We start from the raw sequence: 13,613 nt of genomic DNA, 5'->3' as shown, positions 1-13,613 counted from the left end.
TTGGACGTTGAAAGAAATGGACTCCTTGGATGTTTGACAACCGTTGAGAATTCATGCTTGAAAACACTTCTTAAACTTCTAGGAAAAATAGTTTTCCTCCCTCTCCTTTTCTCTCTTGGATACTCTTTCTTTAGCATGTAAAAGCTCTTGCTTTTGGTGTGAGAAAAATGAGTGAAATGAGGTCTCTATTTATAGGTTAATATCCCATAACTTAAAGCAAATGAAGGGTCAAATTTCACTTAAGAGAGAAAACATGGTGCCATTTAAGTTTGAGGTTAAATGCTTCAATTTAGTGGTGTTTTTATTGCCAAAAACATGGGTGACCCTTTGAGAAAATAATTGATGAAAATAAAAATTTAAATTCTAGAGAAAAATGAGAAATTTTCATTTCAGGCAGTTTCGGTCGACCAGTTGTAGTCTGGTTGATACTGCACAGCCTTCAGTGTTTCTATCATAACTTCTTCTCCCCGATATCCGATTGAGGTAGTTCAAAGTGCGTTGGAAAGCTAATCAAAGAGCTACAACTTTTATTTAGATATCATTTTCCAAATCGAATGTTTCCTATATCGAAAATGGGTCTCAAATGAGACTAAAAATCTGAAGTATACTTTAGTCATCCAATATTCCTGTCTTAGTGCCACTAAGGTGTCTAGAATTACTTGGGGTTCGGCATCATTCCACACGAATTTCGTGTTCTTCCGAGTCAAACTAGTCAAAGGAAGAGCAATTTTGGAAAAATTCTCTAAAATCGACGATAATAAGCTGCTAGTCCAAGGAAACTCCTTACTTCTGTAACATTAGTAGGGCGTTCCCATCTCATAACTGCCTCGATTTTATGAGGATCTACATAAATGCCTTCTGCTAAGATGACATGACCCAGAAACACAACTTTATCCAACCAATATTCACATTTGCTAAATTTGGCGTACAACTACGTATCTCGCCAAGTCTGCAAGATAATCTTCAAATGTTCAGCATGCTCATCACGATTGTGAGAATAAACCAATATATCTTCAATAAAATCAATCACAAATTTATCTAAATATGGGTGAAGCACCCTATTCATCAAATCTATAAATGCAGCTGGGGCATTAGTTAATCCAAACAGCATCACCAAAAATTCATAATGACAATACCGAGACCAAAAAGCAGTCTTTGGTACATCAACATTTCTAATTCTGAGCTGATGATAACCCGAACATAAATCAATCTTTGAAAATACCGAGGCACCTCTAAGTTGGTCAAACAAATCATCAATGCGAGGCAATGGATACTTGTTGAGGACTCTCACTTTATTCAACTGTCTGTAGTTAATACACAATCTCATTGTGCCATCTTTCTTCTTCACAAATAAAACTGGAGCTCCCCATGGAGATACACTGGGTCTGATGAAACCCTTATCAACTAAATCCTACAATTGAACTTTCAATTCCTTTAGCTCCGCTGGAGCCATTCCATAAGGTGCCTGTGAAATAGTTGTTGTCCCGGGAATCAAATCAATAGAGAATTCTATCTCCCTGTTTGGGGGTAATCCAGAAAGGTCTTCTGGAAAGACATCGGAAAAATCTCGCACCACTGATATATCGTCAATTGCCCGCTTTGTAATCTGAGTATCAATTACATGGGCCAAATATGCATCACAACCCTTTTTGAGCATTTTGCGAGCATCCAGGACAGATATTACACAAGATGGCAAAAATCTGCGCTCTCTAGTAAGAACAATTTCAAGATCCCCTGGGCTTCTAAATACCATTTCCTTGCGAAAACAATCAACTGAAGCATGGTGATTAGATAGAAAATCCATCCCCAAAATAACATCAAAATCATGAATGTCAAGAGGAATTAAATCTGCTTTCAACTCATGATTGTTCACTCTAATCCCACAATCTTTATATACACGATTTGCTAAAAGTGAGTCCCCTACTGGAGTCACTGCTTCCAATTCATTATCTAAAGGCTCCGACATTTGATTAGAATAGCTAGCAAGTGTGTGAGAAATGAAGGAATGCGTAGCACCCGAATCAATTAAAGAACGAGCATTTCTACCAAAAATAGATAACATACCCACCACCACATCTGGTGACTCCTCTGCCTCCTGCTGTGTCATAGCAAACACCTTGCCCCGAGTCCTAGACCAACTTGGCTGGGCTCTCTGTCTAGAAGCACTACCCCTAGCAGAATTAGATTGAGTGGCCCCATCGACCCTGCTGATGGAGCTCTTTGATCCCTATTTTGTCTGGTCATACCGATCCCTGGCTGAGGAGATACTATCTGAGATGCTCCAATCTGCTGAGATCTAGCTGGACAATCTTTCCTTATGTGTCCCATCTGACCACACTGATAACAAACTCCAACCCCTTGAAGACACTCACCTAGATGAAACTTTCCACAAGACTGACACTGTGGAAAGCTCCGATAATCAGAAGCCTCACTCTACCTCGATCCTTGAATTCTTTGTGAAGGACCCTGCACATTAGAATGGCTTCCCCCTGACTACTGTCCAAAACTTTGACTATGTCTTAATCCCTAACTAGAGCTAGAACTCCCAGACTTGGATTTAAAACTGCCAGATTTAGTGACACCTGGCCAAAATCCTTTTCTGTTCTTCTTAAACCTTTCTCCTGAAGCTCCTAATTGACTACTACCACTTCAAAAGGTCACCTGTACTCCTTGATTACTTCCTTCATGAATAGCTATCTCAACCCTCAATGTCGCCTCAACCAACAAACCAAAATTTTGATGCCCATGAGCAGTAACCATAGGCTGAATTTCAGCTCTGAACCCTTGCTCGAGCCATCTACACCTGTCTCTCTCCTCAACAACTAAAGCACTTGTATACTTAGACAGTTCAACAAACTTTACGTGATATTCATCAACTAACATAGACCCCTGAACCAATCTTAAAAATTCATTTTGTTTAGCATCACGATAAAATGGTGGATAATATGTCTCAAAGAAAGCTTCCTTGAAAATGGTCCAGGTGATAGTACTTAGATCTGGATACGGACTCAAAACGAAATCCACTAATCAGCAACTCCTCCCTTCAATAAAAATACAGCAATGTGTAATTTTTTTTATCCTTCGAGCATTCTATCACATCATATATGCTTTCCAAAGTCTTCAACCAAAGTTCAGCATCGGCTGGATTAGATGTACCCATAAAAAATTTTGCTCCAAGTTTCATCGCTCTCTCAATACAGTTATCTCTATCGGTATTTGGAAGAAGGGAAGCAATAGTTGCAACTATTCTATCAGTGATGGGGTCAGGTTGCACCTGAGACTAGTGCACTGATTCAGCAGCCCCACTGACCCCACCATCATATCTTTCTTCAGGAGTATTTGGAGCTTGAGATACTGGATTTTGGTGCTTGCGAGTTTTGCCTCTACCACGCATGACTTACCTACAATAATGTGTGACATACAAACATCAGATACATGTAATGTTACACATAAACTCTAAGACCATTCTCTAATACCAAATGTCACGACCCTTCCCGATTTAACCTAATTGACTCGACACGTGTCGTGCGCCGATGGTAGATGCTAGCTAAATGCCGAACTCGCCACCAAGGCAAATGTGACCTACTTGACCATGACATAATTCTATAAAAATTTTGACAGAGTTTCCCCTGTAACATGGACAAAACCAACCTGAAAAATCATCAAAACCTCAAATAGACATTTAAACCAAAAGTTTTGGAAACTACCACTTCCTCTAATACCACAACAACTACAACAAAATATTAAAAAATTCGACTGAGTGCTTCTACAACATCAACATGTCAACATGCAAGCATTAACCTGGCTACATGTACACTATGGTGTACACATTAGTTTATACTTTACCATGTGACATTACCTTGTTGGATAATTTAAATTTCAAACAGTTTTCCCAACTAATTGATACTTGACAACAATGCAAGTGCGAAACAATGTGTTAAAAATCAATGTAAAAATATCTAAGTTCAACCGGTAAGAACCTAGCTACATGTACACTATGATCTACACATTAGTTTATACTTTGCAGCATGACATTACCTTGTTGGACAGTGTAAATTTCAAGTAGCTTTTCTATCCAATTGACACTTGACAACAATGCAATTGTCAAACAACATGTCAAAAATCAGTGTACAAAGAGCAAAATTCAATCGATAAGGACCTTGCTACATGTAAACTATGGTGTACACTTTAGTTCACATTTTGCCACGTGACATTATCCGGTTGGATAGTTTATATTTCAAACAATTTTCCCATCCAATTGACACTTGACAACAATGCAAGTGTCAAACGACATGTCAAAAATCAGTGTACAAATAGCAAAGTTCAATCGGTAAGAACCTTGCAACATGTACACTATAGTGTACACTTTAGCTTACACTTTGCCACAAGTCATTACCCTTTTAGACAGTTTGAATTTCAAACACCTTTCCCATCCAATTCACACTCGACAACAATGCAAGTGTCAAACAACGTGTCAAAAATCAATGTACAAGTAGCAAAGTTCGATCGGTAAGAACCTTGCTACATTTTCACTATGGTGTACCCTTTAGTTTACACTTTGCCACGTTACACTACCCTGCTGGATAGTTTAAATATCAAATAGTTTTCTCATCTAATTGACATTTGACAATAATGCAAGTGTCAAACAATGTGCCAAAAATAAGTGTACAAATAGAAAAGTTCAATCGGTAAGAACCTTCTTACATGTACACTATGGTGTACACTTTACTTTACACTTTGTCATGTGACATTGCCCTGTTGGCTAGTTTAAATTTCAAATAGTTTTTCCATCCAATTGACACTTGACAACAATGCAAGGGTCAAACAACGTGTAAAAAATAAGTGTACAAATAGCAAAGTTTAATCAGTAAGAACTTTGCTACATGTACACTATGTTGTAAACTTTCGTTTACACTTTCCCACGAGACATTACCGTAACAGACAGTTTAAATTTCAAACACTTTTCCCATCCAATTGAGAATTGATAACAATTCAAGTGTCAAACAACGTGTCAAAAATCATTGTACATAGCAAAGTTCAATCGTTAAGAACCTTACTACATGTGACTATGGTATACACTTTTGTTTACTCTTTTCTACATCGCATTACCCTATTCGACAGTTTAAATTTCGAATAGTTTACCCATCCAATTGATACTTGACAACAATGTAAGTGTCAAACAACGTGTCAAAAATCAGAGTACATATAGCAAAGTTCAATCAGTATGGACCTTGCTACATGTACACTATGGTGTACACTTTAGTTTACACTTTGCAACACGACATTACCCTGATGGACAGTTTAAATTTCAAACAGTTTTTCATCCAATTGACACTTGACAACAATTCAAATGCCAAACAATGTGTTGAAAATCAGTGTACAAGTAGCAAAGTACAATCGATAAGGACCTTGCTATATGTATACTATGGTGTACAGTTTAGTTTACACTTTGCAATGTGACATTAACCTGTTGGACAGTTTAAATTTCAAGCAGTTTTTCCATCCAACTAACAGTCAAAAATCAGTGTTCAAATAGCAAAGTTCAAAGGGTAAGGACCTTGCTACATGTAAACTATGGTGTACACCTTAGTTTACACTTTGCCATGTGACATTACCCTATTGGACAGTTTAAATTTGAAATAGTTTTCTCATCTAATTGATACTTGACAACAATGCAAGTGTCAAACAACGTGTCGAAAATTAGTGTACAAATAACAAAGTTCAATCGGTAAGGACCTTGCTACATGTGAACTATGGTGTACACTTTAGTTTACACTTTGTCACGTGACATTACCCTGTTGGACCGTTTAAATTTCAAACAATTTTCCCATTCAACTTACAGTTGACTATAATGCAAGTGTCAAACAACGTGTCAAAAATTAGTGTACAAATAGTAAAGTTTCATCGGTAAGAACCTCGCTACAAGTACACTACGGTGTACACTTTAGTTTACACTTTGCAACGTGACATTACCCTGTTGGACAGTTTAAATTTCAAACAATTTTTCAATCCAATTGACACTTGACAACAATGCAAGTGTCCAACAACGTATCAAAAATCAGTGTACAAATAGCAAAAATCAATCGGTAAGGACCTTGCGACATGTAAACTATGGTGCACACTTTAGTTTACACTTTGCCACGTCTCATTACCCTTTTGGAAAGTTAATATTTCAAACAGTTTTTCCATCCAATTAACACTTGACAACAATGCAAGTGTCATACAACGTGTCAAAAATCAGTGTACAAAAAGCAAAGTTCAATTGGTAAGAACCTTGCTACATGTACACTATGGTGTATACTTTAGATTGCACTTTGCAACGTGACATTACTCTATTGGATAGTTTAAATTTCAAACAATTTTCCTGTCCAACTGAAACTTGACAACAATGCAAGTGTCAAACAACGTGTCAAAAATTAGTGTACAAATAGCTAAGTTCAATCTGTAAGGACTTTGCTACATGTACACTATTGTGTACATTTTAGTTTACACTTTCGCATGTGACATTACGTTGTTGGAAAGTTTAAATTTCAATTAGTTTTTCCATCCAATTGACACTTGACAACAATGCAAGTGTTAAACAATGTGTCAAAAATTAGTGTACAAATAGAAAAGTTCAATAGGGAACAACATTGCATGGTGTACACACTTAAGTTTACACATTGCCATGTGACATTTCCCTACTGGACAGTTTAAATTTCAAAAAGTTTTACCATTCAATCGACACTTGACAACAATACAAATATCAAACAATGTGTCAAAAATCAGTGTTCAAATAGCAAAGTTCAATCGGTAAGAACTTTACTACATGTACATTACGATGTATACTTTAGTTTATACTTTGCAATGTGACATTATCCTGTCGAACAATTTAAATTTCAAATAGCTTTCCCATCCAATTGACACTTGACATTAATGCAAGTGTCAAATAACAAGTCAAAAATCAGTGTTCAAATAGCAAAGTTCAAAGGGTAAGGACCTTGCTACATGTAAACTATGGTGTACACCTTAGTTTACACTTTGCCATGTGACATTACCCTATTGGACAGTTTAAATTTGAAATAGTTTTCTCATCTAATTGATACTTGACAACAATGCAAGTGTCAAACAACGTGTCGAAAATTAGTGTACAAATAACAAAGTTCAATCGGTAAGGACCTTGCTACATGTACACTATAGTGCACACTTTGGTTTACACTTTGCCACATGACATTACCCTACTGAACTGTTTAAATTTCAAACAGTTTTTCCATCCAGTTGACACTTGATAACAATTCAAGTGTCAAACAACGTATTAAAAATCAGTGCACAAATAGCACTGTTCAAATGGTAAGAATCTTACTACATGTACACTATAGTGTACACTTTAGTTTACACTTTGCAACATGACATTACCCTATTGGACAGTTTAAATTTTAAACTATTTTCCCATCCAATTGACACTTAACAACAATACAAAGTCAAACAACGTGTTAAAAATCAGTGTACATATAGCAATGTTCAATCAATAAGGACCTTGCCACATGTACACTACGGTGTATACTTTTGTTTACACTTTACCACGTGACATTACCCTGTTGAACAATTTAAATTTCAAATAGTTTTCCCATCCAGTTGACACTTGATAGCAATTCAAGTGTCAAACAACGTGTAAAAAATTAGTGTACAAATAGCAATGTTCAATCGGTAAGAACCTTACTACATATACACTTTGGCGTACACTTTAGTTTACACTTTGCAACATGACATTACCCGATTGGACAGTTTAAATTTCAAATAGTTTTCCCATCCAATTGACACTTGACAACAATGCAAATGTCAAACAACGTGTCAAAAATCAGTGTACATATAGCAATGTTCAATCGGTAAGGACCTTGCTACATGTAAATTATGGTGTACACTTTAGTTTACACTTTGCCACATGTCATTACCCCATTGGACAGTTTTAATTTCAAACATTTTTTCCATCCAATTCACACTTGACAACAATGCAAGTGTCAAACAACGTGTCAAAAATTAGTATACAAATAGCAAAGTTCGATCGGTAAAAACCTTGCTACATTTTCACTATGGTGTACACTTTAGTTTACACTTTGCCACGTGACACTACCCTACTAGACAGTTTAAATTTCAAATAGTTTTTCCATCTAATTGACATTTGACAACAATGCAATTGTCAAACAACGAGGCAAAAATCAGTGTACGAATTGCATAGTTCAATCGGTAAGAACCTTGCTACATGTACCCTATGGCATACACATTAGTTTACACTTTGCCACGCGACATTACCCTGTTGGATAGATTAAATTTCAAATAGTTTTCTCATCCAATTGAAACTTGACAACGATGCAAGGGTCAAACAATGTATTGAAAATAAGTGTACAAATAGGAAAGTTCAATCTGTAAGAACCTTTCTACATGTACACTATGGTGTACACTTTAGTTTACAGTTTTCCACGTGACACTACCCTGCTGGACAGTCTAAATTTCAAAAAATTTCCCATCTAATTGACACTTCACAACAATGCAAGTGTCCAACAATGTGTCAAAAATCAATGTACAAATAGCAAAGTTCAATCGATAAGAACCTTGCTACAAGTACACTATGGTGTACACTTTAGATTACACATTGCGAAGTGATATTACCATGTTGGACAGTTTAAATTTCAAATAGTTTTGCCATCCAATTGACACTTGACAACAATGCAAGTGTCAAACAACGTGTCAAAAATTAGTGTACAAATCGCAAAGTTCAATCTGTAAGAACCTTGCTAAATATATACTATAGTGTACACTTTAGTTTACACTTTTCCACGTGACATTAATCTAGTGGACAATATAAATTTCAAATAGTTTTCCCATCTATTTGATTCTTGACAACAATGCAAGTGTCAAACAACCTGTTGAAAATAACTGTACAAATAGGAAAGTTCAATCGGAAAGGACCTTGCCACATTTAGACAGTTTAAATTTCAAATAGTTTTGTCATCCAATTGACACTTGACAACAATGCAAGTGTCAAACAACTTGTCAAAAATTAGTGTACAAATAGCAAAATTCAATCTGTAAGAATCTTGCTTCATGTACACTATAGTGTACACTTTAGTTTACACTTTCCCACATGACATTAATCTATTAGACAATTTAAATTTCAAATAGTTTTCCTATCTATTTGACACTTGACAACAATGCAAATGTCAAAAAACGTGTTGAAAATAACTGTACAAATATCAAAGTTCAATCGGTAAGAACCATGCCGCTTGACAACAATGCAAGTGTCAAAAAACGTGTTGAAAATAACTGTACAAATATCAAAGTTCAATCGGTAAGAACCATGCCGCGTGTACTCTTTGGTGTGCACTTAAGTTTACACTTTGCAACGTGACTTTACTCTGTTGGATAGTTTAAATTTCAAACAGTTTTCCCATCCAATTGACACTTGACAACAACGAAAGTGTCGAACAACATGTCAAAGATCAGTGTACATATATTAAAGTTCAAACAATAAGGACCTTGCTACATGTACACTATGGTGTACATTTTAGTTTACACTTTACCACGTGATATTATCCTTTTGGACAGTTTAAATTTCAAACAGTTTTCTCATCCAATTGACACTTGACGAAATGCAAGTCTTAAACAATGTGTCAAAAATCAGTGCACAAATAGCAAAGTTTAATCAATAAGAACCTTGCTATCTGTACACTATGGTGTACACTTTAGTTTGCACTTTGCCACGTGATATTATCCTGTTGGAGGGTTTAAATTTCAATCAATCTTCCCATCCAATTGACACTTGACAACAATGTAAATGTCAAATAACGTGTCGAAAATCAGTGTACAAATAGCAAAGTTCAATTGGTAAGGACCTTGCTACATGTACACTATGGTATACACTTTAGTTTACACTTTGCGACGTGACATTACCATGTTGGACAGTTTAAATTTCAATTAGTTCTCCCATCTAATTGACACTTGACAATAATGTAAGTGGCAAACAACATGTCGAAAATCAGAGTACAAACAGCAAAGTTCAGTAGGTAAAAACCTTGCTACATGTACACAATGGTGTACACTTTAGTTTACACTTTGTCACGTGACATTATGCCGTTGGACAATTTAAATTTCCAGTTTTTCCATCCAATTGACACTTGAAAACATTGCAAGGGTCAAACAACATGTCAAAAATAAGTGTACAAATTGCGAAGTTTAATCGATGAGAACCTTGCTTCATGTTCATTACGGTGTAAACTTTAGTTTTCATTTTGCCACATGACATTACTCTAATACACAGTTTAAACACTTTTCCCATCCAATTGAGAATTGAAAACAATTCAATTGTCAAACAACGTGTCAAAAATTAGGCCACAAACAGTAAAGTTCAATCGATAAGAACCTTGCAACATGTACACTATGGTGTACACTTTAGTTTACACTTTGCTAAGTGACATTACCCTGTTGGACAGTTTTAAATTTTGAATAGTTTTCCCATCCAATTTACACTTGACAACAATGTAAATGACAAACTACATGTCGAAAATCAGTGTACAAATAGCAAATTTTAATCAGTAAAGACCTTACTACATGTACATTGTGGTGTGCACTTTAGTTTACACTTTGCCACATGACTTTACCCTGTTGGACTGTTTAAATTTTAAACAGTTTTCCCATCCAATTGGTACTTTACAACAATGCAAGTGTCAAACAACGTGTTAAAAATCAGTGTACGAATAGCGAAGTTCAATCGGTAAGGACCATGTGACATGTACACTTTAGTTTACACTTTGCAACATGACATTATCCTGTTGGACAGTTTAAATTTCGAATAATTTTCCCATCCAATTGACAATTAACAACAATGCAATTATCAAACAACGTGTTAAAAATCAATGTACAAATAGCAAAGTTCAATCGGTAAGGGCCTTGCTACATAGACATTATGGCTTGCACTTTAGTTTACACTTTGCCACGTGACATTACCCTATTGGATAGTTAAAATTTCAAACAGTTTTTTCATCCAATTGACAATTGACAACAACGCAAGTGTTAAACAATGTGTAAAAAATCAGTGTACAAATAGCAAAGTTCAATCGGTAAGAACCGTGCTACATGTACATTGTGGTGCACACTTTAGTTTACACGTGACATGACCACATTGCTACATGACATGACCACATTGGATAGTTTAAATTTTAAGCAGTTTTCCATCCAATTGACACTTGACAACAATGCAAGTGTCAAAAAATGTGTCAAAAATCAGCGTACGAATAGAAAAGTTCAATCGGTAAAGACCTTGCTACATATACACTATGTTCTACACTTTAGTTTACACTTTGCCACGTGACATTACCTTGTTGAGCATTTTAAATTTCGAATAGTTTCCCATCCAATTGACACTTGACAACAATGCAAGTGTCAAACAACGTGTCGAAAATCAGTGTACAAATAGCAAAGTTAAATCTACAAGGACCTTGCTACATGTACATTATGGTGTGCACTTTAGTTTACACTTTGCCAAGTGACTTTACCTTGTTGGGCAGTTTAAATTTCAAATAGTTTTCTCATCCAATTGACACTTGACAACAATGTAAGTGTCAAACAACGTGTCAAAAATAATTGTACAAATAGCAAAGTTCAATCCGTAAGAATCTTGCTACATGTAAACTATGTTGGACACTTTAGTTTACACTTTGCCACATGACATTACCCAGTTGGACAATTTAAATTTCGAACAGTTTTTGCCATCCAACTGACACTTAACAACAAAGCAGGTGGTAAACAATGTGTCAAAAATCAGTGTACAAATAGCAAAGTTCAATCATTAAGAAGATTTCTACATGTACACTATGGTGTACACTTTAGTTTACCCTTTGTTGCGTGACATTACCTTGTTGGACAGTTTAAAATTTGAACAGTTTTTCCATCCAATTGATAATTGAAAACAATGCAAGGGTCAAACAACATGTCAAAAATTAGTGTACAAATGGCAGAGTTTAATCGGTAAGAACGTTGCTATATGTACACTATGGTGTGAACTTTAGTTTACACTTTACCACGTGACATTACCCTAATGGACAGTTTAAATTTCAAACAGTTTTCCATCCAATTGAGAACTAACAACAATTCAAATGTCCAACAACATGTCAAAAATCAGTGTACCAATTGCAAAGTTCAATCGCTAAGAACGTTGCTATATGTACACTATGGTGTACACTTTAGTTTACACATTGCTATGTGACATTATCCTATTGGACAATTTAAACTTCCAATAATTTTCCCATCCAGTTGAAACTTGACAACAATGCAAGTGTCAAGAAACATGTCAAAAATTAGTGTACGAATAGTGAAGTTCGATCGGTAAGGACCTCGCTATATGTACACTCACTTGACAATAACGAAAGTGTCAAACAATGTGTTAAAAATCAATGCACAAATAGCAAAGTTCAATCGGTAAGGATCTTGCTACATGTACATTATGGTGTGTACTTAAGTTTACACTTTTCCACGTAACATTACCCTGTTGGACAGTTAAAATTTCAAACACTTTTCCCCTCCAATTAACACTTGACAACAATGCAAGTGTCAAACAACGTTTCAAAAATCAGTGTACAAATATCAAAGTTCAATCGATAAGAACTTTGCCACATGAACTCTATGGTGTTCACTCAAGTTTACATTTAACCACGTGACATTACCCTGCTAGACAGTTTAAATTTCAAACAATTTTCCCATTCAATTGTCACTTGACAACAATGCAAGTGTCAAACCACGTGTCAAAAATTAGCGTACGAATTGCAAGGTTCAATCGGTAAGAATTTTGCAACAAGTACACTATGGGGTATGCTTTAGTTTACACTTTGCCACGTGACATAATTTGAATTTTATGCAGTTTTCCCACCCAATTGGCACTTCACAACAATGCAAGTGTCAAACAACGTTTTAAAAATCAGTGTACAAATAGCGAAGTTCAATCGGTAAGGACCTTGCGACATGTACACTATGGTGTACACTTTAATTTACACTATGCCACATAACATTACCCTGTTTGATAGTTTAAATTTCAAACAGTTTTCCCATCCAATTAACACTTGACAACAATGCAAGTGTCAAACAACGTGTCAAAAATCAGTGTACAAATAGTAAAGTTCAATCGGTAAGGACCTTGCTTCATGTACACTATGGTGTACACTTTAGTTTACCATTTACCACGTGACATTACCTTGTTGGATAGTTTAAATTTCAAACAGTTTTTCCATCGAATTAACACTTGACTTCAATGCAAGTGTCAAACGACTTGTCAAAAATCAGTGTAGAAATAGCAAAGTTCAATCGGTAAGAACCTTGCTACAAGTACACTATGGTGTACACTTTAGTTTACACTTTGCAACATGACGTTACCCTGATGGACAGTTTAAATTTAAAACAGTTTTCCCATCCAATTGACACTTGACAACAATGTAATTCTCAAACAATGTGTCTAAAATCAGCGTACAATTAGCAAAGTTCAATCGGTTAGGACCTTGCTACATGTACACTATGGTGTACACTTTAATTTATACTTTGCCACATGACATTCCCATGTTGGACAGTTTAAATTTCGAATAGTTTTCCCA

This window comes from Olea europaea, unplaced genomic scaffold (assembly GCF_002742605.1).
Source record: "Olea europaea var. sylvestris unplaced genomic scaffold, O_europaea_v1 scaffold416, whole genome shotgun sequence".
Lineage (NCBI taxonomy): Eukaryota > Viridiplantae > Streptophyta > Magnoliopsida > Lamiales > Oleaceae > Olea > Olea europaea.
Note: the sequence above shows the minus strand (reverse complement) of the source record.